Genomic DNA, 26,292 nt, shown 5'->3' on the forward strand with positions numbered 1-26,292 from the left:
TCGTTTTTATTTGGGTCTGTAGTATGGATTACCTATAACTATAAGAGTAAAAGTGAAACTTTTACTTTGCTTCATTGGGCCTTTGTTTATATCAATACCGTATATCGGACAGCATAGTCGGTTGGTGTGCAGTAATGAACGTGCCACAAAAACTGAATTAATTGCCTGTGTTACATAACATACTGCACTGTCGTGTTGCTTTTGCTTTAAGTGAAATAACATTGGTAACACTGACATTATACATCTGTGTGTTTATTATCAATGGTGTAGGTCAATATCTGTGACACACAACTATAATCTGTGCTCAAAGAAATTTGTGCTGCATACTTCTGTGTGCAATGGAAGTACGATGAAGAGTTTTATTCTACTAAAATACAAACTAAGAAACGGCCCGAGTTGCACATTTTTGCAGTTCGTTGGATGTTTATCTGATTCATTTAAATTTGTTAGTTTTCTCTACTGTTGGTAATACTGAATTGACTTTTATCAGTCACATATTTTATTATACCTAATTTGATGCTACATAACCTAAATGGTTCATACAGCTAACAAATTGTCTATATTTGTATGGGTCTGCCGTGTATATTTAGCTTATAAAGTTGTAATTAATACCATCCTACTTAATTTTATAAGCAAGGGTTCCCACAGAAGTGTTTGATATTGAATGAAACGTTTTACAAGTAAGTATATTAGTTTGTGGGATTCTGTGTTTTTACATCACGTTACCTTATATATTGTTTCAAAACTTAGAAGACCACAATCTGAATGTTTACCACTGTGAGAAAACAAATCTTATGCAAGTATATAAATATATTACTTATTTGTAAAGGTATTAATAAAATATACAAGATACTGCATAAATCCACATGGACATATAACCAAACATGAAGTGAATATAGTTTTTGTCTTTCCAACTGATAAAGCTATTTAAAATAGTATTTGTATTTCTGTAAAAGATGGTCTCTTAGTACATGGCAAATATCACCATTTGTACAGCCATTACCATTTCTCTGACAGTATGTCTACTTGCAGTACTTGTAAATAGCCTTATTTTTTCCACCCATTGACTAAAGCTTCACAATGAACTTTCTGGTTCATTACCTCTACTACAAAAGCCTTTCCACATATAAATACACATATTTTCCAAAGGCACATTTTGCAGTTCTGCATTTTTGCCCTTGATGTCCATTTGTTGCAGATGCACAGCAAAGTTGGAAAGGTAGTCACAACATAGGTACCACACAACACAGTTGGAAATTATTTTTCTTAATATTTTGTTATGGATTTGCTAAGTAGATAAGTGTTTCAAATAATAGAAGTTGTAGATTTTAATTAGATCTATATTTTATGCTCCATACTGATGATTTGTATGACATGCTGTGTTTTAGAAAATTAATATTTGATTCAAGCTTTTTGTAAATCATTTAAAAATGTTTAACTGGTATGAACCAAAATTAAATTCACCAGACAACTTTAAATTTAGAACTAAATACCATATTATAACGAATGGCATTGTGTAATTTCAGGGATGAAACATGTTGACAGTCTTCCCATTCCTATATGTTCAGTTTATGCACTTAATGCAAAGAACACATGAAAACTAATGTGTATTTCTTTTCTGCCTCTAGGAGACTGCTAGAAGATATAAGCAGAATGCCATTGGGAAAGTTGCAAATATTTAAAAGCATCAGCAGGTTGTTACTCTATAGGTATTGGCTGCTGGTGGCAGTTTCTATTGTATGCTTACAGGTGCTGTGGGGTGGTGGTATTTTGCTTTCAAACCTGGGATTATGAGGTGAGAAAACATGTTTTCTGACTTTGACTGTTTTATTGTGCTTCATAGTGAATAATCCTGGAATAAGTTAATCATTTCATAGTCTACATGTTATTTAAACCATTTTAATTTTTTTAGTATGTAATTTTACATACAAAAAAGATTATTTTGCTTTTTAAATGGCATGAATTCAAGGGGAACTGGAGACACAAACAGAATTTTGATGCAAGGATATTTGGGAGACAAAAGCATATTTAGAATTCCAATGTTAACATGGGTATTGTTCCCTAGGAATATTATAAAAATGTGCATTATTACAGTGAACTACAGTATAGCTTTTCAAGGATTACTCTGAGTCATTAACATATTTATTTAACCCTTTAATTGGTCATTCCATTATAAATGTTATCTGTTGTGTTGCACCATATACTCTCTTGGCTGTATTGTTTCAGAGGAACATCCCCTGCTAATGTGGGAAAATTTACATTGGACAGAGTAGCCATTTTGATGAAACTAGGGTCAGGAAGCACCCTTGTCAAGTCTGTGTTTACCATCTAGACAAGTCGGCTGTGGCAGAGCACATCATCAACACGTGCCATTGAATCTTTCTAAATGACATCAGTATCCTGGTGAAGGAACCCAGATGTGTGAACAGGATCATCAGGAAAGTAGTAAAAAGTGAGTTCCATATTAATACCGTCAAGCGATGGGATGAGTTTTCCCTTAGCAGTTCATCAAAGTCTGTTATTTACACTGTGAAAGAACAAGAAAATCCTTTCTTGATCCTGCATTCCTTTATGACCCATAAAAGGGCAAGTTTTTACATGTTTTCTCTTTTGTCTCGGAGACAACTGTGTCATCCCATGGCTTATATTGGCTAATCCTCCGGGCCTGCTCATCCTCATCTATAAATTATTCATATCCCAGTACTTATCACTTCTTTCCCAGAGGTGGAGGCGGTATGTTCCATTAAAAAGTTGGTATACAGCCAAAAGACTGTATAGTAATTTTATTACTGTGAACTGTATCTCTCCCCATTTCATAATATGATCCTGATTTTAGTAAGTTTGTGGAAGTCGTGCAGTGCCAAGTCTCACATTAACTGAGGGATTCAGCCATAAATAATGATGTCATTTGCAAAGTAAATTATACTTATTATTGATTGGGTATTTTTTGTGCCAAAGTTACCCTTCACCCTACAGCTGACCCCTGTGTACATTCTTAAATTCATTCCTATTGGTATATTTTTTTAAAAATTTAAATATTATTTTTGTTGAAACAGCGGACAGTGAGCAAAAGCTAGTTCTGTCATTTGCAGCTGGGTGTAAAGTGTCATATGATTAATTTATTTAAATTGTATTTATTTCATAAAACAAATTATATACATTACACCACCAGACTTAGAGAAATGCATACATTGCAGCTTAAAATTCAGATTTACAAAGCAAATTTTGTATGTGACTGACTCAACTATAATATAAAGTACAGTTCTCTTTTTCAGCAAAACTGTTATTGGAACAGTAAGATACAGGAGGTTTGCTACATAGTAGACACAGGCCCATTGTCACATTCTCATCATAATCTGGATCTTTGTTTACTTGACGGCTGATGTTATTGTACTGTATTAAATCATTTAAATTACAAGGCATTAAAATATGAGAGACTATACAATCACAGTGGAATGAGCCGGGATAGCTCAGTCAATATAGTGACTAGCTACAGGCTGGACGACCGGGGTTCGATCCCCGACTGGGGCAGAGGATTTTTCCTCTAGCCTCTGCGTCCAGACCGGCTCTGGGGCCCACCCAGCCTCCTATCCAATGGGTACCGGGTCCTTTCCCGGGGGTAAAGCCGGCCGGGGCGTGATGCTGACCACTCACCCCCATCTAGTGCCGGGGTCAAGGAAGAGAGGAGCTATACCTCCTCTCACCCCAAACGCCTACATGACATATAGTGGGACAAACTTTACTTTTTTACTTTTACAATCACAGTGGAACCTTGATATGACACGGGTTTTGGGGGACAGCTTCAGTACCCGCATATATATGAAAAATGTAAAACAGCCGCAGTATATCCAAGTCCGCTGTATAACGATGCACAGTACATCAAGGTTCCACTGTATTAACATTGAAAAATCAGTTGTTACAATTATTAAAATTGTCGAAGCCTCAGCCTTTTAATTTGGGCTATAATTATGACGGGGTCCGCAGTGGCCGCGCAGTCTGAAGCGTGGGCCTTGTGCCGCTTGGTCGCTGGGACCGTGGGTTCGTATCCCACTCAAGCCATGGATATTTTTTCACATATTTCTGTATTGTGCTGTCCTGTGTACAGGTAGAGGCCTTGCGTCGGGCCGATCCCTCGTCCAAGGGGTCCTACCAAATGTCCATAGATCAAGCCAACGAAAAGTTGGAACCCGCAGTGCTCAGGCACTTAAAGAACGGGTCGTCAAAGTATCAAAGTAAGTATATAGAAATTGTAGTTACTGTAGAGCTTTTGATTTTTCTTCTTTCAGATCTTATTAAGTACAGATTGTGTGAAATAAAATATCTGTACATATACATGAAAAAATTTGCTACTTTACCTTGATCTGGACATGTCTGAGACTAGCTCAGCCAAGGGGCCCAACAGATAGGATTTCTGCCTTCCCCTTTTTTACCTGAAGATGGAAGCATAATCCAGCTACGAAAACATTTAATTTAATTATTTTATACTTCATGGTACAGAGAGTGTCTCAAAGTCCAGGAGAACAATTTACACATTACAGTTCCCTGTTGTCAGAAATGTCCAGACTTCATCCGGATATGAATTTGTTCCTCCGTGACAGTCAACCAAACATTCATCAATTGTGGTCTTCTGGAATGTGAGACATAGACATCAACCTTGTAGATGGAGGTGATACATTCCTTAGAAATGTTGGTAACCACCTATCAGGCAACAGTGTCACAGCGACCACACTCACTAAAGGAAAGTCATAATTGTGTGTGCGATGCAGAATCATTCTTGTTACGAAGTTGTCGGACCTTGCCTGCAAGAATGCAACAGTAGATCGTTATTTGTGGTGTCTCGGGTATTGGTACATTATTAGTATTGCCATTGAGAGGGTAATACAAGTTTCGGTACTCCCTGTAATCTATGATTGTTTTATCTGGCTTCACTGCAATGAACACTGATTCTTCTGAATTAAGGGGCTGTGATCAGACTTGACCTGTAGAAGCCCTTGAAGATAGTTAAGATGGCTGTCATCTGTGTCATCGTGCCATATATTCTGGTAGAAGTTTACCAGTATTGCAGAGTTGATGAGTCATCACCCTGTTGATGGGCGCAGCAAACAGCTTTGTTATTATATTTATGGCCTGTTTCCCCCATTGTTACTCCAGTCTATCATAAGGTCAGCATTGGTGGTGGTGGTGGTAATAGTATTGATTGTTGTGATCTGTTAAAATATTGTGATTATGAATAATAATAAAAATGATTGTATTATTAGGCAACTGAGCCCTTTGTATTTCTTCTGTTATGTATCATATGAAACCCTCATTTAAGTTCAAGACACTTTCAAACCTTAAGATTTCTGACTTCTCAGTTGTTGCGCTGTGTAGTCTGGTCGATGTTTACCAACGTTTCTGAGGTCATACTGCCTCCGTCATCAGGGCCTGATGATCATCGCCATGATGACGGAGGCAGTATGACCTCTGAAACGTTGGTTAACATCGACCAGACTACACAGCGCAACAACTCAGAAGTCAGAAATTTTCATACTCACCCCCATGAAAACCTCAAATCTTACTTTCAAACCTATTACTGGAACAAGAATGCACGTGAAATTATTTAAGTGTTAGGAATAGAGTAGGCATACTAAGCATTGCCACTTCAGGAAATATAAAATAGTATAACAATTCCACATTGTGGCATTCATGTAAAGATAAGAGTATCACAAATTGGGCATATTCTAATAAGTAGAATATGCCACTCAAATATAATTTGTATTCAGTCTTTTATTGGAATTCTCTGTGAAATGTAGTGACTGCATAAGTAATGGAAGTGAGAAATATACACAAAATTTTAATTATAAAACATCAATTGAAGAGATTACTTTTGAGAGATTTAAGCTGCTCAGTCGTGGGCTTTTCTGAATGTGGTGATAAACACCGGATTCTATAAAATAGGACAATCTATTGATAGCCAGTGTATGTAGATTGGCTCTGCCAACAGCACATTTATGTTTGTAGTATATAGACGAAAGTAGCCAGGAATTCAAATTTAACAACTAACACATTAAAACTGTGTATTCCAGCCTCAAATATGCTTTACAGCTTCTGTTTTGCATGATTAAAATTGGTCATTTAGAACAGTTCGATCTGGTTTCAGAGTAGTTTGTTTTAGGAATCAATTTTCTATGCGTTTTAGTTTCATGGAATTCAATTTGCTGTTTTATTGACGGACTGAGAAACCTCCCGTAGTGAATCGTACTTGCTGTTTGACAGCTATTGGAGGACGGAGGTAACGGTTATCTGATTTCAATCATTCTCACAGTTCTGAGACCTAACGGAAAACAGTCTCAGAACCTTTTTCAATTCTGACAAGGTGAAACCAGAACAATCATTTTGAGAACTCGTACAAAATGTTCTAAAATCCTCAATTGTGTAGTAACACAAATTGTCACACCGTTTACCATTGTTACGTAACTTAGTAGGCGTCTATTGGGAATTAGTGGAAGCTTGCAGTAGAAAGAAAAAAGAAAGAATGAAATAAAATAATTGAAATTCATGAAAAGGATTTTAGAATTGTAACATGACACAATAGACTATGACAATAGACCGTGACCCTTAATAATCCCCTCTTTGCCTTTGCGGTCGCACCAGGGGTCATGCTACCCCTGGAAGCTGATACCACCCACTACACACCTGTAGCAATGATGGAGCGTCTGGACATCTGCTACAGGCCACTGTAAAACTTTCCGACAAGTCCATTACAATGACGCATTCACAGCAAGAGAAGTGTTTATTGTACAAGGACGGGAATTTAACGTGTTACGTTTTGTTCGTGTTTCCTCTGATTCGTGACGCCTTCTAGATTTGGTTCTCGTGCAGTGCACATGAACTTAACGATTGTATGCGAAGTGCATTAAGCTGACTAGAAATGGAGAGATCGTTTTTGTCTGTCAATCTGTTCACATGCTTCGTCTTCATAATGACCAACGGATGTCAATATAACATTTTATTCGAAAAACCCTGAACTTAAGAGGTTTGTAGGGAGATGTAGGCATAAATGGTAGAATAATATTAAAATGGAACTTGGAAAAATAATATGAGGAATGGACTGGGTCCATCTGGGCCAGTATGGTGCAATGGTATGTTCTTGTAAGCAGGGTGAACTTCTGAACCAGCTGAGATGCAGTCAGCTTACCTAGAAAGACTTTTGTTCCATAGAGTTAAAAGAGTTCGTCGGTTCATATGGCGTGCAGAATGCATCGTTGTCTATCAAAATTTTTTCTTCTCGAGCCGCAGTTTGTCTAATAGACATCTCACTAGATGAATAAGGATTTAGAACCGGGTTATTTCATATTGAACATAAGTAAAAGACTTTATTGCACTTGAATAAAAGTTAAGTTATTATAACATTTCTGTCATCGATTCCTTCCATTTCTATTTTGTCCTCAGCAACATAATCTATTTTAAGTTATCGTATTAGTTGATTCACAGATATTAAATGCCGTATCAGGAGAAAAAGTTTTCCATAGGAAAAAATTTTAAAATGTGTTTACGCAGAAAACCGTGTGACCTTTCGGCAACTAAAAGTACTCCTTCCAAGCACACCAAGAACCCCAGTTCTCTGTAGCCGAATATCAACAACCTTTCCCATTACCTGAGGCGGTTATTTTGGGAACAGTTTTTATTTTTTGACCAGTTGGAAAAACGCATAACAAGGCCGGAGTTAGGGGGTGAGGTTGTTTTTCCATCGTGCTCTAAGTAAAGAAAGAGTAACCCTTAGGAACAAAAACAAGCCCTCGGCTTTCACCACGCAAACAACTAACATCAGCGAAACTGTCAGTCCTGTCTCTTCTTTTATATTCGTTAGTTTTTAGCACAAAAGTGCAGAGTTTCTACTATTGCTATAAGACTTTTACAGCTCTGGGTTTTCAAAAATTGGAATGCAGCTTTCCTATAACTAAGGAGTCCGATAATACTTTCTCCATGCACCTTTTACTGAAACACGAATAAATTATTAAAGAAATGTATATTGTAAAACGTGAGGATTCCGTACTAAGGCAATGTGATGAAACTGCAAAATAAATTATAGAGGTTGGTACGACTTCTTTTGGGAGCCTTCCATCTATTACTCATGGTTCTTGCAGGAGCGCTGATAGTATCGAGATTAAGAATGCACAGAGCTTTACCTTCACCTTATATCAGACTATAACTTATGTGTTTAATGCCTTTTATATATTATGTGTTCTAGAAGCAGCGAATTAATTAAATAGCGGGAAAAGACTGCATGTATGTGCACTTGATTTCTTCTTTCTCTTGTTCCGCGTTTTCTTCGTCAGTAGACTCAGCCACGGGTTATAACCACTTGTTCAAGTGCCAAATTATATTCTATAATTCCGACATGAGTGGCATCTTGTGGTTGAATCGTTAATCTATCTTCCGTTCAAGGTTACATGCAGTTCAGTCTGTGTCACTGAAAGAAGTGTTTGCTTGTGTTCGTGCCTGGCCTACATTTTCATATGTTGATTGCATTATCTAAGTCAGGCTGCATCGTAAGTTGTATTGGCTGTTTGAATACAGGATATTTAAGATTTTTATTAATGTAGCAAGATTAAATGTAATCAGAAACTTTATGAGGTCATCTTATGTTGGCTTGCAGTTAAAAGCGTATCTAATTATGGCTCGATCTGCTCAAAGTGAAAACACGAGACTTTCCTTGCCAACTTTATAGCCATGTTTCAAATGTTACTAGCATATTCTCAACTTTAGTTTATATTTCTGATTCTAAATAGTGTATTCCGTGTTGTTGGGCTGTATAAACTGTTACGAAATACAATCTATACAGTGTCCCGAAAAGATGTATACACATTATATTACGGGTTACTAACCTTTTTTTATCGATCCCCGTCTGTTGCGTTTACAACGGGAACTTAACAGTGGACATTTTGAACACCTACACTGAATCTGCTAATTCACTAAGACAGAGTAGGAGTTTAATTACATTGCATAGATTCTTCTTTGGACTAAACCAAGTGTAGTAAATTTACTAAACAATTTTCTACAAGTGACTCCCACTCGGATTCCACACGTTAATTTCAAATGTAGCTTTAAAGATGAATACAAATACTTGTGATGACGTTTCAAGCTTTCTTGTTTTAAAATGTTATATCTGGGCTTTATTTTAAAATAAGTTTGTTCGTTGATCATTTGTTTTGTTACAGTACAATGGGAATTTTAATTTAAAAATCTGTTTATTGTCAACCATTAATGTGAATCCATGACTGTTTGATTATGGACGTGAAGTAACGCCAGTAACAAAGGTGGTAAACATGATTGTAATGACTGAATTGCCCATTTGACTGGACAGAAACTCTGACAATATACGTGCGTCTAGCGAAGTTACTGCCCTTCATGACAACGGAGAATTGTCTACATTATTTATTTCACATGTAGGACTAATAGCAAATAATTTGGTTGCAAGTAACAGCAAAAATATAATATGTTACTTGTTTTCTTTTTCAAATTACCTACTGTATTTTCACTCTAGACATTAGCCTATGCTCAAATTGGCACTTCTTTTCGATTTGGCGAATATTTAAGGGTCTATAATAAATTCATTTAGCCTTTCAAATCAACTGGCAGTCCTGTTCAGTAAATGTAGTTCAACGGTATCAGTCTTATATTTTGATAGGAGTTCACAGGACACAGTTTCAGTCCGCTACTGTTAGCTATGAGGCCGTGTTGACTTTAGGTACCGTAGACTAATAAGACCGACTATATTCGTGCTAGGTTTTCCTGGACTAACCTGACTTTCTTGAAGTTTTCTCGGTTTATCCTCTAAAATGCCAGGATAGTACCATTTTTAGTCCACGGCCGTTTCATTTGTCCTCGAATCATTCACAGTCGGCTTCACATCATATTTGTTGCTACATAATCTATTGATAAGACATCAATATCATTTAAATAAGTAATGTTCAACATTGCTACGTCTAACAGACAGCTTATTGGTTATCCCTGTGAGTTTTACTACTTACGTGGTTTATTGTCATCCTGAAGGGTCACAGTGCTCGATTCCTTCCTGTACATTGATGGATTTTCCCCCTTTCCGACATGTGTCAAAGATGACGATAACAGCATTGAACATTAAACTGGCTCTGACAAATTTATTGTTTAATATATTTATCTCAAATGGAATATTTCTCTTTTATTTTTAGTTGTTCCAAAAGTAAACTCTTTTATGATTTATTGAAGCAACAAAAGCAGTAATTTGCCTGGCATTGCTTTAAAATACACTCGCATTGTTTTAACACCATCAGATGACGGTATAAGTTATTATATCGTAAAAATACGAATATATGATTTCGTCCGCTACAAAATACGAAATATTTTAATTTGAATATAGGTCTACAGATTCAAGCGAATTCTCTGAACAGCTGGCAGGTGTGACGTAAGAGCACACGTGTTTTCATTTCGTGTGGCTTGAAGATTACGTATAGATTAAGTGTGCGTAGACTTAAAAGTGTAAGTGCGTGAGTTGTGCAGTGCAAATAAACTACGGCATTGCGAATTTGAAGAACTCTGCATTTTATTGTGACTGCTTCGAACTTCTAGTGACCTCCAGTGAATGCGGGTTGCTGGACGCTGTTCTGCTGTAAGTACAAACTGAAATAACATTTAGAAATTAACTTCATATGTAAGAGGGTTAACTTTTTATTATCATGTCTTATACAATGCGGCGCGTAACCAGAAATTCTTCTTGTGGAACTTTATTAGTAATTCCCAGATTTATTCGACTTCGATTTTGCATACTTCCTTGATCTTGATATTTATTTATTGCAGATTAGAATATATTAATATATGTATATATAAAAATTTATTGTTACAGAGCTAATCAAACCAATAGAGCTTAATTAACTACTCACAGTATCAAATAAGTAGCCTATGATATGAAAGTTGTATGTCTTAATAGGATCGATATTTTATCTAGTTTATTTTTGTGCAACGAACAGCTTTGAATGCGCATACAATAGGCTGGATAGGCTAATTAAGAATTTGTACGAGATTTTAAGCTCTCAGTGAGGTTGATTTAATTCCTGTTTGAAAACACCAGTGAAGAAATGATTGACTTGATTTTTAACGTTAAAGGTTCTGTACGTTATCATACAAATGCGAGTAGATAACGTTCGTACATAACTGTTATAGTGGAAAGCGTTAAACTGTTTGTTCGATTTTCGCGTAAAGAAATTAAATATTTCAGTTAGGAAATGGATTATGACCGAATATCTGCAAAAGAATATTGAAATTTCCGAAGGGCTTTAGAAATACTCACCTGCCTTATAAAAAGCAGGCAAAATTTAAAATGTTTTTAGAATATCGGTAAACATCTTTCAAGGTTCCACCACCAGATATTTCGGGCATATTCTGCCCCACCTAAAAAACCCTTTTACTGTATATCCGTCACAGGTAAACGAGTGGGACCGCAAAAAGTGAAATATGAAAAGCTTAAAAGGCTTCCCACGAGCTGCAAAACAACCCTTAATACCTACCCTCGACCCAACCCTATCTCAATAACAGCATGGCCTTCTGGTGCATTGCACTCTGACGCAAGCAACCTCGAAATAGCCAGCCATTTTGCAAACAGGATATCAGCATTCATTTTTGTTGTTGTTCAAGAGTTGAGCATTAGGAAGAAAGAAATTGAGGATTTTCTTTGTGTGCTCCACCAGTCTTCCTATCTTTTATTTCAGAGCAAAATGGATACACATGACCAGTGCTAAATATCAGACAAACCTGCAATCCGGACTAAATATAATTACACTTTAATGAATCTATAACAAGAGTTTCTAGGAAGAACTTATAACGCTCTCTTTTTATTCAAAGGCTTCAAGGAAAACAATTAAGTTAGAAATTAGGGGAATGTGATAATTATATTCCGATTCAATTAAATTTGTTGAATGTAACCTCCAAGCCGTGTTTGTAATGTGTAATAGATGCTTAGGATCTATACGTTCTTACAACACTTTTGTACTGAATTTATCTGTGTAGTCCATCGCCATACAAACTGCGAAAGTGGCGATCTCCAGTGGTTCATTTATCGACGCTATCAAACCAAGAACTAAATATATATTTTGCGTGACCACCATGTTGTTGATCTGCATTCTACAGAACTTCACTGTACAAATTTGAAATTTTTTTAGTTTCAATTAATTGATGTTAGTGTCACTTTATATCGCATGCTCGCACGTCTGCGATGTTGGCATAATGTATTGTATGACGTTTAAAACCGCAACATATGCAACTTTTAATGAGAATCGTTTAGTTGCTTCAGAACTTAACATTTTCTCCGCACTTCTGTTGATTGTCCTCTGTTGATTAGTTACCCCTCCCCAGCACCCTTTTTTCAAACATTTCCGATATATATCTTCCCGCAGGCGAGAGACCAAATTTCACACCCATACAAAACAACACGTAAATTTATACAAGTGCCGTTAAACCTTTGAAGCCGAATCTGGCCTAAATATTACTTTAGAATCCAGCTCCTACCGGAAATAAAACACAATACTTTATCATTACAAAGAGCAATTTGTTGGTGATGCTCGGAGAAACAATGCGTCCGCCTTGAGAACCATATGAAGCCTACAAATAAAAAATTTAGAGCTATTGATCCTTATATCAAGTGATACGTGTACTTCCATTGCACAGAACTTATTGTACGTGTATCCTTTTTACTCTCAAAAGATCCTAGCGGAAAGGAGTATGGTCATTCTAACACTGTACTATTTCTGTCTTTGTAAAAATGGTTGCTGTAAAGTAAAATTCCTGAAAATAAAAATCCCTTTTAAAAAGAAGGGGAAGGAGTTTCTCTGACTGCAATCAGAAAGAAGGCTGTAAAATTTTACAGACGTGTTTACACATAGGAAAAGAAACGGAAATCAGGAACTGGCCTCCCCACTCACTGCAGCAGTTCTCTTTCATGGGTTTCAAGTGCAGTCCAGTGGAACCCACGTTACTGAGCAAGGAAACCAACAAGATACGAGCAACCTGTCAATGAAACCTTTGTATAAAAGAACATGCTTCCAGATCCGGGATGTCTGAGAACAAAGAGCAGAAAAAGAATATTTAGAAATACTGAAAAGAACTTCCAGAATTTTAGTCGTTTCATGAAAATCGTTGGTTCGTCCATATAGGAGTAATTAACACTTGGACAAGATATTTAATCTTACTTTTCTTTATAAAACAGGCAATTCGGATAATCTTAGATTTTGTTAAACTGTCCATCAGTGTAATATAATCAGATTATCTTAGCCGTTTGCAAGATAGGCGTGTCTAAACTTGGTTCTGAATTCTGAGTACGCATTAATCTCGTACATAATCTATAGGTTATCAATTTGCAGTTCCCAGTGTTAACAGTAGTTCCCTGTGGACAATGTCACGTTAATTATTTATCCCTGAGACGTTAGTAGTAACGAAGGATAAGATTTCCATGTTTTTTTTCTATTTAGCAGGTTAAATTATATATTAAAGGTCAAATTAAAAGGTCATGTTTCAAAGGTCATATCAATCAAAACGTTACACGTAACTTGAAGCATGACATTCGGTTTGGTATTGATAGATAAAACATATGATAGATGTTATAAATACACACGTAAAGGTTACAGCATTAATTTGACTGAAGTCATTTGAAATAACAGTATCTTACAAAAGTACAGCAGTAACGATATTTGATTTACTGTCGTACGAAAAAGAGTGAGTTATGAAAGAGCGGACAGTTAAGTGTACGTCTATACACCAATCCACGTAGTCCTGCAATGGTGGTTAGGTGCTGACGGAATGCAACTAGTCAAACATGGAAACTTCTCACTTGTGGCATTAATATCTGTCATTTTCTTTGCTTTTTCCTACAACGGTAGAGCCCTGGTCTAACGTTCCGCTCAAGAAACCACACAGTCTTAAGTGAAGTTATGAAAATTCTTAATAGACGATCCCTTGGTCCAGACTTGATTTTAATGCAGATGATCAGATGCTGTAGAGTCTGTCTAAAATGGAACCGTTATTAAGTTGAAACGTGTCTTCATTGGAAAATTTCAGTAGTAGCAACCGCTTAATGAGAAAACAGAATATAAGTAAAGAATTAACAAAAATGTTGCTAAAAGTTTGATCACTTGCATTTGTCTTTCGAAATAGTCTTGAAATCGAACAACATTTCAAACTAAAATGTACGTTATATAAGAAAGTAAATAGGGTACGAGATGTCTGGTCTGTGTTTTGGTATATAATAATCAATTTCTTTATTGTAGCAGAGGTTAGAAATATAAGGTCTGCGTATGCTCAGACATTTAAGTTTTCGCTTATACTGGAGTAGATATCAGAATTAGGTTAATCTTTCAGCCCAGAGTAGTATTTTATGGGGGTTTAAAGGTTCGCAACGAAACGTAGCCAAATCCGACAGTATAAGAGTGAGACATTGATACTTAGGAAATTTAACTACTCAAGAAACAACTTTAGAACGAGTAAGATTTTTAGATATACGTAAACAGGACAAACGTAGAAACAGGTATCTGATTCTATGATGTAAAACCATGTTTGCGATGTAGTTTGTGTGGTAAATGAAACGCCTTACGTATATCGGCAAAGTCGTCGATGTTGGTTAGTATAATTTCAATTTTAGCCGGTAGATGGTGTTGCGACAAGCCTTGTTGTACTAAAGATGCCTAATACTGCAATAACGTGAACGTCTATAGGCAAATTAACTATGGTTCAATTCGTTATTTTTTAATGACCGAAACGTCTGTCGCGATGAAGTGGCCGTTTCACCTCCTTCGTGTCATAGGTTCTGGATTTGAATCCCGGCTGTAATGACCGGATTTTTGTTGTTGTGATTTTCCTGTATCTCTAGTCACATACTGAAATAATACGGTTCCTTCCGTATTCTGTAAAGTTCATCTCATACAGTCATCTTGCCAGTTGACGTTTCACACATGTAGTTTAAAAATGGGCATTAAATGACCTAAGAATAAATCAAATCAGTGATGTCAAAATTATCAACTGGGTCGAAAGGAAAATGGGAGCAGGAATTACCACTTACTTAAGACACTGTACAAAGTTTGCCTGGACAGACTGAGAAAACTGACGTGAATTTGCGAAAGCAGGGAGTCTACTGGAAACAGTGACACGACAGAATTTGTCGAACAGCAAAATACAAACAGCAAATACCGTAGTATCTTTCCAGCACTTATTTTCTCTGGGCGCATGCAATTTAAACATAGAACAACGTGTTTCAGATTGCAGTTCCTATTATATCCTGAAAACGTTGACTTTACAATTCATTTAACGTGGCTGGTACGATGTATCTTTATACTGGCCGCCGTGAGAACCTGAAATCGCACTTTAAATATCTTATTTGGAGTAAAGGTTGTAACTTGCTTCTGAAACTGATAGTTCGTAATTATGGGACATTTAGCAAATATAATTTTTGTTTTGTCTTGAAATAGAGTGAGTATATAAAATCACAAGTTACCAATGACCGGCTGAAGAACAGCGGGACCTCACTCGGGAAATGCAGTCAGCTGTTTCTTGGAGTCCTTGCTCTTTTGAGAAATAAAGCCTCGAGTCTGTTTCAGGATTTAGGCTGTGTGGCTCCCAGCTGATAGTACGAAGTCAGAAAACGTAACAGGATTCGGCAACCACGAAGTAAATAAGCAGTCAAAAGGCTTATAACGGGCTACTTCTCCGCTTACAGACCTCAGCGTTTACTAGTGGCATACGTAAATATCGATTGGCAGGCCTACTAAACTGCTGCTATTGGTCAATTGAAATAATAGCATTGATACAAGGTGAAAAATCCAAGTCTGCCAGCAAATAGTTCAGTCGTTCAGAGAAAGTAGTGTTTTAGGTTTTCGAAAAAAGGTTTGGGTTGTGGCTGGTGGTCAGCAGCTGCTGGACGTGGGTTGCTATGAGGGGGGTGGGAGTTGCAGTTGTCACAGACAACATGTAATTACACTACCTGCTTAAAAAATAGCACAACTTTTAGAAAGGTCAGAGAACACGTGTCTTCTAATGGAAATGTTGAAGAACTGCACCTTTCCTTTTGAAGATTTGTTTTTCCGGATAATCAATAATGGTAAAATGATTAATGTCATCATGGTTGGAGAGCGGTGTGTTTCAAACGCGCCCTGTTTTTGTCTGAATTCGACCAACCAACCAACTAACCCGAAGATTCAGCATAGTTATTACCAAGGACCGCCTAAGCCAATTCAGTTTACTTTCCACGTTCACAACTAGATGTCCCTGAGACCCCTTTTAATTACATTCTTCTTCTCATTGTTCGATTTAAACTGAATGTCTGCCAGAAGATTTCCCGACTGACATTCTCTAAACATTTCTTGTCTCCTCCATGAGATAGTCTATAAAGATCTTCTCGGACAATCACCCGCGTCAACTGGTTACCGTATATATTAAATCTTGTCCGTCTAATCACAATAAATTCTTATTAAATATTAAAATATTACAATAATTAACATTTAAAATATTTAAAATATTAAATGATGTTCTTTATCGAAATATTCGATTTACATTAGACCATCATTTTTCATGTTTCACGACATGTTTCAGTTCCTAAAAGAACCATCCTCAGGTGTATATAATTATATAAAGCTTCAAATGTTAATTATTGTAATATTTTAATATTTAATAAGAATTTATTGTGATTAGACGGACAAGATTTAATATATACTTATTATATCACAATATGACGCAACTTTACCATCTTATGGTTACCGTAGTAAACCGACGTTTCGGGAACCAACTCAGTTACACACATTTAGGTTAGAAAATGTGTCATTGAGGATTTTCGTGGTTTCCTCAGTACCTCCAGTCGCATACCGCTGGAAAATATCCCCCTGAACCAGGTTGTGCCTTCGAATCTGTTTGGACTTTTTAGTACCACTGCCGGGAATCGAAATGCCGGCCATTTATTTCCCATCTCAGTCACGAAACTATTTTTTTATTTTTTTTATTGAAGCATCTTCCCTAAGTGTGCGAAGCTGACAGTCGTTATTTAGGTGACCGAAATTTAATAGCAATAGAGCCCGGAATTTCATTAGCGTCATCTTAGCATTCCTGACTGGAGGATATTTGCATATTTTAACCGGATGTTTTTTATTCTTGTACCCTCACTAGAATGATCCAATGGCAAACGCGGTTCATGCTAGAGGCGGTTCTGTTGCAGCTGCCACTGTCGGTCGCATGCGCCCAGCGAGTTCTAGTTTTTTATCTCCTCAATAAAGACACCTCATTGGTTACTTGCAGCAGGAAGGGGGAGTTGTTTTAAATAGGTATAAAAGATGAGAACGTATAAATAAAAAGCTACACTACGGGTAAAAACTGCCTACGTTCAAAAGTAAGTGCATTCGCCATTTTCTCTAAACAGTAACAGGTATTACTTGTATTTTTATTATTTTAAGTTGTTTTTTATTTTGTTTTTCTGTTATTTAAAGTATTGCCACACTCATTTTGTAATTTAAAATTTAATAAACCTATTCCCATGAATCCTTGATTCGTATATGAGACGCTTTGAACTCCCCAACTTTACCACCTCAGCCTACCAGCAGGTTTGAAACGCATAAAACAACACAGAAAGACGTGAGGGATTCGAACCCTCTAATGTTGTCAGTCAGACTGGAAAAATCATCACTGGGAGCTGCAGCTTCGAACCTAGGCCTGATAGTGGCAACCATTCGACTTCGTCAGTAGTGATTCAGGAAATTACCAGCTATAATCTACTGCTTACTTTGTGGTGACGTGTAGATAGAAGTTACCATGTTCGAAGGGATGTTAATCGATCAATCGGACGTAAGCCCCACGGCTGTCGACCGTTCAGAATAGAATCAAACCCGTAGGCTACCTAAAGAAAATTACCGTTATAGCTATTGGATTGAGGAACGTAAATTTTTGGATGGTTTTTATCTTATCAGGTTTTTCTCTGTGTTAAGACACTTATCGCTGTCAGCCTTTTAAAAATTAAGACCTATAGTTCGATGTGTCCACCACACCCGACATTGACGTACGAGGTGCGATCGGAAAGTTTCAAGACTGCGCGTATAAAACCCGTACACTTATCTCAGGTATTAAATTCATCCATCACCCTCGAAGTAGTTCCCCTGGGAGTGAACACAACGATCCCAGCGCCGCTGCCAAGCCTGGAAGCATCCCTGGAAATCTTTCTTTGTCAGCCTGTCAAGCACCATCTGCGATTCTGCCTGAATCTCTTCTATCGTCTCAAATCTCCTTCCCTTTAGCTGAATTTTCATTTTTGGGAAGAGAAAGAAGTCACACGGCGAATAAGGAGGGTGCGGGATGACGGCCATGGTGTTTGAGGCCAAAAACTGCCGAACTTTGAGGGCGGTGTGCGCTGGCGCGTTGTCATGATGCGTCGCATGTGGAGTTCTTCCTTTAGAATCAGCTGACAGGTCCCATAGCCTATCCCAACAATGTCGCAAAAGTCGTTGATGGTACGACGTCGATCTTCGTGAATGGCCTGCCGAATCTTCGTAACATTTTCGGGCGTTGTGCTCGAAGATGGTCGTCCAGAACGCTCGTCATCATCGACAGAGGTTCGGCCATTTTTAAAACGTGAATGCCACACAAAAGTTTGTGCACGATCCATTGCGGACTCCCCAAATGCTTGCTTTATCATTTCATAGGTTTCCGTAGCCGTTTTGGCGAGTCTTTGGCAAAATTTGATGCACACGCCATTCCGAAATCGCAGGAGGGTCGGTGTAATGCACTACCAAAACGCCCGTAACTAAGAAACAAATGCTAATTCGATGATGCCGGCTGGCACACTGATTCACTATGAATGTAGGCCGCACCCCCTAGCGGCAGAATCTCGTACTACATCCGGTTCGCCCTCTATTGACACAGTCTTGAAACTTTCCGATCGCACCTCGTATCACTGTTATGGAAACTGGGAACTAAGAAGTTAGCGATCGTTGAGTCTATCAGTAGGCCCAATAGGCTTACAGTAGCCCTATTGCAACGAGCATAGACAAAGTAACTTCTACACAGGCTATCTTAGATAATTGTAAAATGGTATAAGAGCATATCTAACGTGCAAGGAGAGCATTACAAACGGCAGTGAATAAACGAATTTCCTTTCTCGATGCAGTTAATTTTATATCGTCCTTCAAGGCCGACTGTGAAATAACTAAGAACTTTACGATGAAAATATAAGCCTAGTCCTATACTGCCATTTTGTGACATGCAAATGAAAAACATGACTGGACTGAAGTCATTGGTTACATCAGGGAGAGAGCGAATTATAATGAATGTGGTTCCAGGGAAGGGACAGCGATAAAGAATGAACTGTCATCGGTCCTTCCTCACCTTCCCTTTCTAATATTTGACTAGGACTGGGCTAAAATGCCCCATTAAAAATATCAAGCGCACGCGAAGAATGGGGTGGGAGTTATATAACGTGGAGGGGTGAAATTGTGGAAAAAAGAAAATGAAGAAAAAATAGGGGAAGATTCGTGTGCTGAGCGTGTGCGGAGGGCTTTTGTGTGCATAAAAATATACTGCGTCCTGCTGGGGTGGTAGGTTAAAAGAGCTCCAGAAATCTCTCCCTCCTGCAAATGCCGTAGCCGCACCCTTCTTCAACCCCTACCATTTATCAATAACAAAACACACCCCTGCGACTTCTTTTAGCAGCATAGAATTGTACTTGAAAAAGTGTGTTAAGTCGGAGTGGAAAGAAGGCAACAGAATTGTGTACGATAATATTCATTAAGGTTATGGAAAATAATGTAATTCATTAATAAAGTCTTCTCGGGCTATCAGCCGTGTTAGATGTTGAATAACCGCCGACGTTTCGAGGACCATCTCTGTCCTCATTTTCAAGGCTGTTGACTGTGTGGCTAGCGCTGCGAGTCACACAGTCAACAGCCTTGAAAATTAGGACAGAGATGGTCCTGAAACGTCGGCGATTGATCACCAACTAACACGGCTGATAGCCCGAGAAGACTTTAGTAATGAAAGCCTCCGTGAAAGCTTCACATCAAATGTAATTCATATAAATGTCACAGCAACACACACTTTTAGAACACTCAGTTGATGGTTTCTTTCGCGTGGACCAGTGCGTTTTCTGCAGTTACAATCATCTTTCACTTCTGTGATACTTCAGAGACGATGTCTAAACCTTAAGATACGAAGGTGACTGAAAAGTTTCCATATTTCTTTAGTGAGGAAGAGCAGATTCTCTCGCAAATGTTCCTGTCTGAACGATTAAAGAGCAAAAACGTCATTACTGCTGTTCTATTACATAAACAATGAACAACCAACGATCCACGTGATGATGGAGACAGAAATCACATCTGAAACGTCGGTCAACTTCTGCGAGACTGCTGCCAGTAGGTCAAACTATGCCATCCAATGACAGGATGAGCAATACATTCGAAAGGTTACTAATGGATAGTCGTGGAGTAGGGTTCTCTTTCGGAAATTGCCCGGAGGAACTGAGACAAACTATCCTATCTCCGGGCCGGAATTTTAACTGTGGACCTCTCAGTGCTAACCACTCTGCAGCAACGTTCACCATTGTTGGTTAAGCAAGAAATTCATTTTCTAAGATTCTTTCTGATAATCATCCTCACATACCACTGAACAATTTATAAACACAGCAGTTGATACTATCTCTATAGATGAGAGACTTTTTAAATATTTAGTCGTCCAGTTACTCAAGAAATTTCCCGTCGAAACCAGAATTGAATTAAGGTTTTCCGAGGCTCTTATAAATCCAAGGATTTATTACCGTGTTTATTTAACCCTATTCTGGGCCCCTTCACCCCACTGTGCTTCTTGTCAACCTATTTAAGGCCTGTTTTACTACTATCGTCCCATCTACTTTGGGATGTCTGAAGTGGCCTCTATCCTTCCGAATTCTTTACTAAACTTTCACATGTATTTATAATCTCTCTCACACATACTAGGCCATATGCCACTCCCTTCTCACAGACCTTGATTTTATCACATTAATAGTTTTCGGTACAGAGTAGTCACAAATTATGAATTTGCTCATTAAGGGTTATAATGTGCTTTTCTACATTCTGCTGTTACTTCGTCTCATAGGCGGAAGTTGATACTGCATCATTAAAAAACGATATTCATAATTAATATTTACGTATTAACTATCTCAGGTGTGACCTCAATAACAATTTCCCCCGAAAATAGTCGAAATGATTTGCTTTCCTGTTTTTAGCTTGATTGTCGTTGTCGTTGTTGCGTGAAGAGCAACATGGCTACTTGCGCGACCCCACTGACGTCACACTGATGCAGCACCGAGGAATTCTGCTCGATAGAGCGAGGGGCTATCATCAGGAGGCCGTGTATCACGCAGTGCACAAGAGAGAACTTTTCGATATTCAATACAAAATAAAGAAAAAAGGTAGCTGTAACTGTCCAGGTTTTTGTGGTACAAAAACTGGTTGGTTTAGGGGTTTCTACAGCTTTTATGCGAAAATGGGATGGGATGAGGGGAAGATATGTAGTGGAAATGAAAGAGGGACGGGGATGAGATGGCACACGAGAATTTTTTCTGCAGTTCTTTTGTGCTTCTGATATACCCCTCCATTCTAGAAAAAATCATGGATCGCAGGAGATTGGTCGTGTGTGTGTATTTTAATAGCGAGGGCCGCAAAGTTACCATAGCAACCAACGGCAGGGAATATGCGTGCAACAGAGGGATATAAACCATGGCCGTTTAGAAATGGCGTCAGCTTTTGAGAAAAGCTAAAAATGTTATAACGAGAATAGAGATAAAGAGTTTAACAAGAACATTAGTTTCGGCTTACGAACAAGAGTTTAAATCCATTGTCGGGCGTGGTTCGTGGCGTTTTGTCATAAGGCCCAGAAACTGTTAGCATTTCGGGTTTTTAAAATAGGCTTAATATATGGTATCCTAATTTTTAGTAGACATAATGAAGTAGGCCCAAATGAACTTTAAATAACGGCACTAAATCTCGTTATTCTTTAATATTTTTGAACGTTGTAGTTGATTAAACGTGTAATTGTAGAGAAACATTTCCTGTATTAAGTCATCAAAATGGACGCATAAATATGAGATCACCCGCGCTTTCGTCAGTTTTATATTTCAAATTAATAATTTTATAGATTTCGATTTCATTCAAGTCGGAGATCAGAATGAGAAGCAGCGGCTTTGTGCTTTGCGACGTTCGGCGTCGTTCAAAGGTTTTTAGAGGCTCCTCTAAGTTATTTTTGGCGCCGTCAGTTTTTAGCGTCGTTTCCAATGGCACTCGAAAGCTCGCGTGCGGTAAATGTTACATCTTAGGAGGCGTCGGTTATCCAACGTCATCTCCGATGAGATTTTGTGGCCCGTTGCGCCAAATAAAGCTTCTTGTGGGAGCATTGCGACGAAGAGCGCCGCGACGCTTGGCATCGGTTTTCCAGCATTGTGCTCAAAGTTATCCCTAGGAGTTCTTATGCTATATACGACGTACTTTGCTGACGTTGAGACGTTTGGCGTCACGACCCTCTGCGTCGCTTTTCCAGAATTGTCTCCAATGACATCCGGGAGCTTACCCGCGGTCAGTGTGGCACCCTGAGGCGTCTCGATGCTTGGCGTCGGTTTTCCAACACCGTATCTAATGTCATCTTCATGTTCATCTGAGCCATCTAAGTTTCGTATTCGTTTCCTTAATATGATGAAACTGTTTTGCCATACACACACATTTAGTTTAGTTTAATTTTTTGAGTTTTGTGTCAGTATCTGCTGTGGGATGCGCCACAGACTTGCTTCACTTTTGGCCTAAGATGTTCTGGGAGAGAGCGGTCAGTCGGCTGGCACCTGCATCTGCTCCAAAAAGAAGGGAGCACGCGGAGAGGAGAAAAAATGACCTCCAACAAAACCGAACGACGAGCACTACTGGCATTATGGCTACAGGGGAGTTTTCTTTTATTAAACACGCGAGCATCAAGACAAATGTGATGGGAGGGGGGGATTTGATGCACCGATACGTTTATCCATTCCGACACACGACGGAACACGCGTCCTTCTGATTGGTCCTTCGAAGAGCCTTATAATAGACGCTGAAAGAGCTGCTGTATGATTAATGGTTTTCGATGTCTTGATTTTTGTGTCACGAAGCTAACCTAAACTTTATCTAAGCTGTTGAGTTACCTGGTTCAGACTCTACTCATAAATATGATTCGTAACAAGAATTTGTGATTTTTTTTTCATGTTATCTTTACAAAGAAGTTATAATATACTTTACTTTAATAATTATAATATTTGTAGTTTGAATTAATATTTTAAACTATCTAGCTGAAGTCGAATCTGGTGACACTATGTTCGTACCAAGATTTGTAGAAATCCACTAGTTGGTTAAAAACTTATTAGACTTACGGTCACAAGGACAATACGATGCTATAGCCCAAAGACAGGTTAGCCATCTCCAAAGATGGCCAGAGAATTATATCCAACCACGTAAGTTACAGGTTTATTATTGCCTGCTCTTGAAGCAAACATGGCAAGCCGAAAGAAAAGATCATAGATAAACAGCGTTTCTTCGTTCAGCCACTCTTGAGTGCTGCCACGTTCAAGCGACATCTCCTTCCACACGTAAGTGAATTTCATGCTCAATAAATATGATCTCATTCATTGTACAAGGATTTAAGAAATCTCCATGGTCACTGACATTTACGGGATTCACTCGACAGGAACATTGGCGTGGCAGTCACAAGGCTGCATATAAATAATAGGCCGCATTTTGCAGCATTAGTGTGTGCGCGTGCAAGCTCTCACGTGTAATGTACGTAGTCCTATGTACGTGTGTATGTACGCGTATTCGTATCAGAACGTACGGAGAAATTTTCTTCATACGCCTTACTCCTATGTATAATTTAGGATGAATGTTAAAACATTAAAAGTTTCTAGTTTATGTCAGAGATTTACAACTCAATTTTTCTCTGACATAGACCTTTAATATCGATCCCTTAAAATACGTAGTATATTCCTGTATCGTGACAACTTGGTGACCATTTTCCAGATCGCATGGCGTCAGAACACAGAAGACCACAGTCGACATGTAGACCGCCGTAAGAAACTCACATCTCGAAATCGTTCTGTGAATTTAGTCAGGGGGGAAAAACTTTATGCCGTTAGATATGTTTAACTTCGGGCTCATCGTATTAACGTCCATCTACGAATCAACTGCTGACGTCATGCAACGCCAAGTAAAGAGAGTAAGTAGGGAAGAGCTGACGAGGTGGTTTTCAGTTTTATTGAATAACCTGGAGAAATTTCAGATTGCCATAGAACTCTACTTAGACAGAGGCTCATAAATTTAAATCGACTGGACCATCAGCGTTCGATTTGTTCTCTTTGCCGCCGTCCAGACCCGCTCTAGGACCCACCCAGTCTCATATGGGGTAGGTTCTGGGGGCTGTTTCCGTGGGGGTAAATTGGCCGAAGCGTGCATTCATCTCCGCATGGTATTGATTTAAAGAATATGTGGAGCTTCAGTTCTGTGCCCACATACGTCCTCATAACGTGATGCCAAATCACAAGGACGTGGGACAGCACGGGGAGATTCCCTTGATGAGAGAGACAGAAAGTACCTCCGAAACGTCGGTCAGTCAACCCACACTTGCCGCCGTGAGAACCTTAAAGCTCACCCTTTTTCACAGTGTCATGGTTACCTATGGACGTGGCTTAGGGACATGCTCTCAGGAAAACAAAAATATCTGCTGTCGTTCGATGTGCCCAGAGGGATTGCCTTTTCTTCGTGAGCTGCCCCTGTATTCGTCTACTGTGCTCCGGTCTGGTGGTTGAGGCGGCTGCTGGAGGAGGATTAACCACCCCCTGTGAGTCTGGCAAAAATATGAATAGACTTACAAAAACGCCTTGATGCTAAAGAACTCGCTAAAGAAGTCGGAGTGGCAGCCACAATAAATGTTGGAGTGGTCATGAGAGGGGCTCGGTGTCATTAAAGAGGGTCGCCAGGTGAGTTGTCCCTACACCCACAAGCTGCTTGTTACATTTCTTGAAGGCCCCCCCCCCACAACATGTGGCCTGCAAACCATCGTTTTGACAGATATCTCCCAAACCACTTTTATTCACTTTGTCCGGCATTGGTCATATGCCACATATCAGGCTTGTTGCTTATTCAACGACGCTGCATTGACTGCAGATGCTCCCTAGCATCAAATGAAATTCGATAATGATTGTGCAGAAATATTTAGCACACACACACTTTTCCAGAACAAATTATTTATAATTTCCATTTTGTTGTTCAAATATTAGTCCTCTTCTTTGACAGTGTTCAGCCTGCCAGCGTGATATTTCAGAAAGGAGGTTTTGAATTTAGATTATCATCCAACGAGGTGGTTCGAGACTATCGACCCGACGGTAATCTGGAACTTTATTTCTCCTTCATCAGTAAGAAAGGTCCCAGTGGAGCACATGAAGACAGGCCCGTGTGAGTTACTTCATATTATAACCAGAAGGAGCAAACAGGCGTGTCCTATCATTATGCCATTTCATCACAGCCTGAATTCACCCAAAGGAGCATCATCTATCATAGTCAGTACAGGCGCACAGCTTTTTATTCCTGCGGTGGAAATTCTTTATAAATTACCAAATTTTTAATCTTTTATGTGAATCCGCCTCCATTCAGTGCTACCGGATTCATCCATCTTATCTGCCATCGTCGTGGAGACGAGGCTGTTTACTTGGGACGTTGTGCTTTCTTCAACTCGCTTGCCTTTTGGTTCCGGTTGTCCTTTCTTATACGTTTCTTTACTATTTGACGTGTGTATTTTTCGCACCCTCCAGGGATTTGGGACTTGCGTTTTCTTGTCTTCCTGGAGGACTGAAACCAAATATCTGCAAGACTGCTGGGCTTGAAACTGCGTCATATTTTATCGGAGGTATTATAGTATATAAACCTAGGATTAATTAATTTTATCGAACAGAATCCTTTTTGAAAATTTGACTGTTGCTTAGCTAATCAAGAAATTACTCATTTTATGGAATGAAAATGTTCATTAAAGAAACAACAAGAAACCTACACTCAACCCTCTTTTGAGCTACATGAATTTATCCCACATCTCTAACAAGAGAAACAAATTAAGTATATTACAAATATTACAAGTAATCTTACAGTAGCCTGTCTGGGATATAACTTTGTTGGTGTAAAAGTACTCCTCCCCCCACCCCTATGACGGACAGAGAGATTTACATATTCGTTCTTTTACTTCTTATTAACGACTGAAAGATCGTGTCTTACGAATAGAATATTC

The 26,292-nt window shown here is 38.6% G+C and overlaps 1 protein-coding gene and 2 long non-coding RNA genes across 9 annotated transcripts in view; 2 read left to right on the forward strand and 1 right to left on the reverse strand.

Moving 5' to 3' along the window:
- Positions 1–307: 307 nt before the first annotated feature.
- Positions 308–5,266, forward strand: LOC110837541 (uncharacterized). Of its 7 annotated transcripts, none has more exons than XR_002545700.2 (5): positions 311–680; positions 1,629–1,795; positions 2,227–2,452; positions 4,106–4,232; positions 4,539–5,266. It is a non-coding gene; the product is annotated as an uncharacterized LOC110837541 (long non-coding RNA). The 7 variants fall into 7 exon arrangements; XR_002545699.2 differs by having other exon boundaries at positions 312–680; positions 4,553–5,266; XR_015533640.1 differs by having other exon boundaries at positions 308–680; positions 1,750–1,795; positions 4,106–5,266.
- LOC110837542 (uncharacterized) lies at positions 4,455–10,105 on the reverse strand. Its single transcript, XR_002545701.2, has 3 exons — positions 10,014–10,105; positions 9,785–9,914; positions 4,455–5,207 (listed from the first exon to the last, which is right to left on the reverse strand). It is a non-coding gene; the product is annotated as an uncharacterized LOC110837542 (long non-coding RNA).
- RpL35A (ribosomal protein L35A) overlaps positions 8,434–26,292 on the forward strand; it is a 105,082-nt gene continuing 87,223 nt past the window's right edge. The window contains exons 1-2 of the mRNA XM_022079768.2: positions 8,434–8,531; positions 10,382–10,630. The gene's annotated coding sequence lies outside the window, so the exon portion shown is untranslated. The remainder of the gene's footprint in view (positions 8,532–10,381; positions 10,631–26,292) is intronic.

Source organism: Zootermopsis nevadensis, unplaced genomic scaffold, assembly GCF_977971745.1.
Source record: "Zootermopsis nevadensis isolate Lab colony 2312 unplaced genomic scaffold, Znev_1.0 Znev_ptg000004l, whole genome shotgun sequence".
Classification (NCBI taxonomy): Eukaryota; Metazoa; Arthropoda; class Insecta; order Blattodea; family Termopsidae; genus Zootermopsis; species Zootermopsis nevadensis.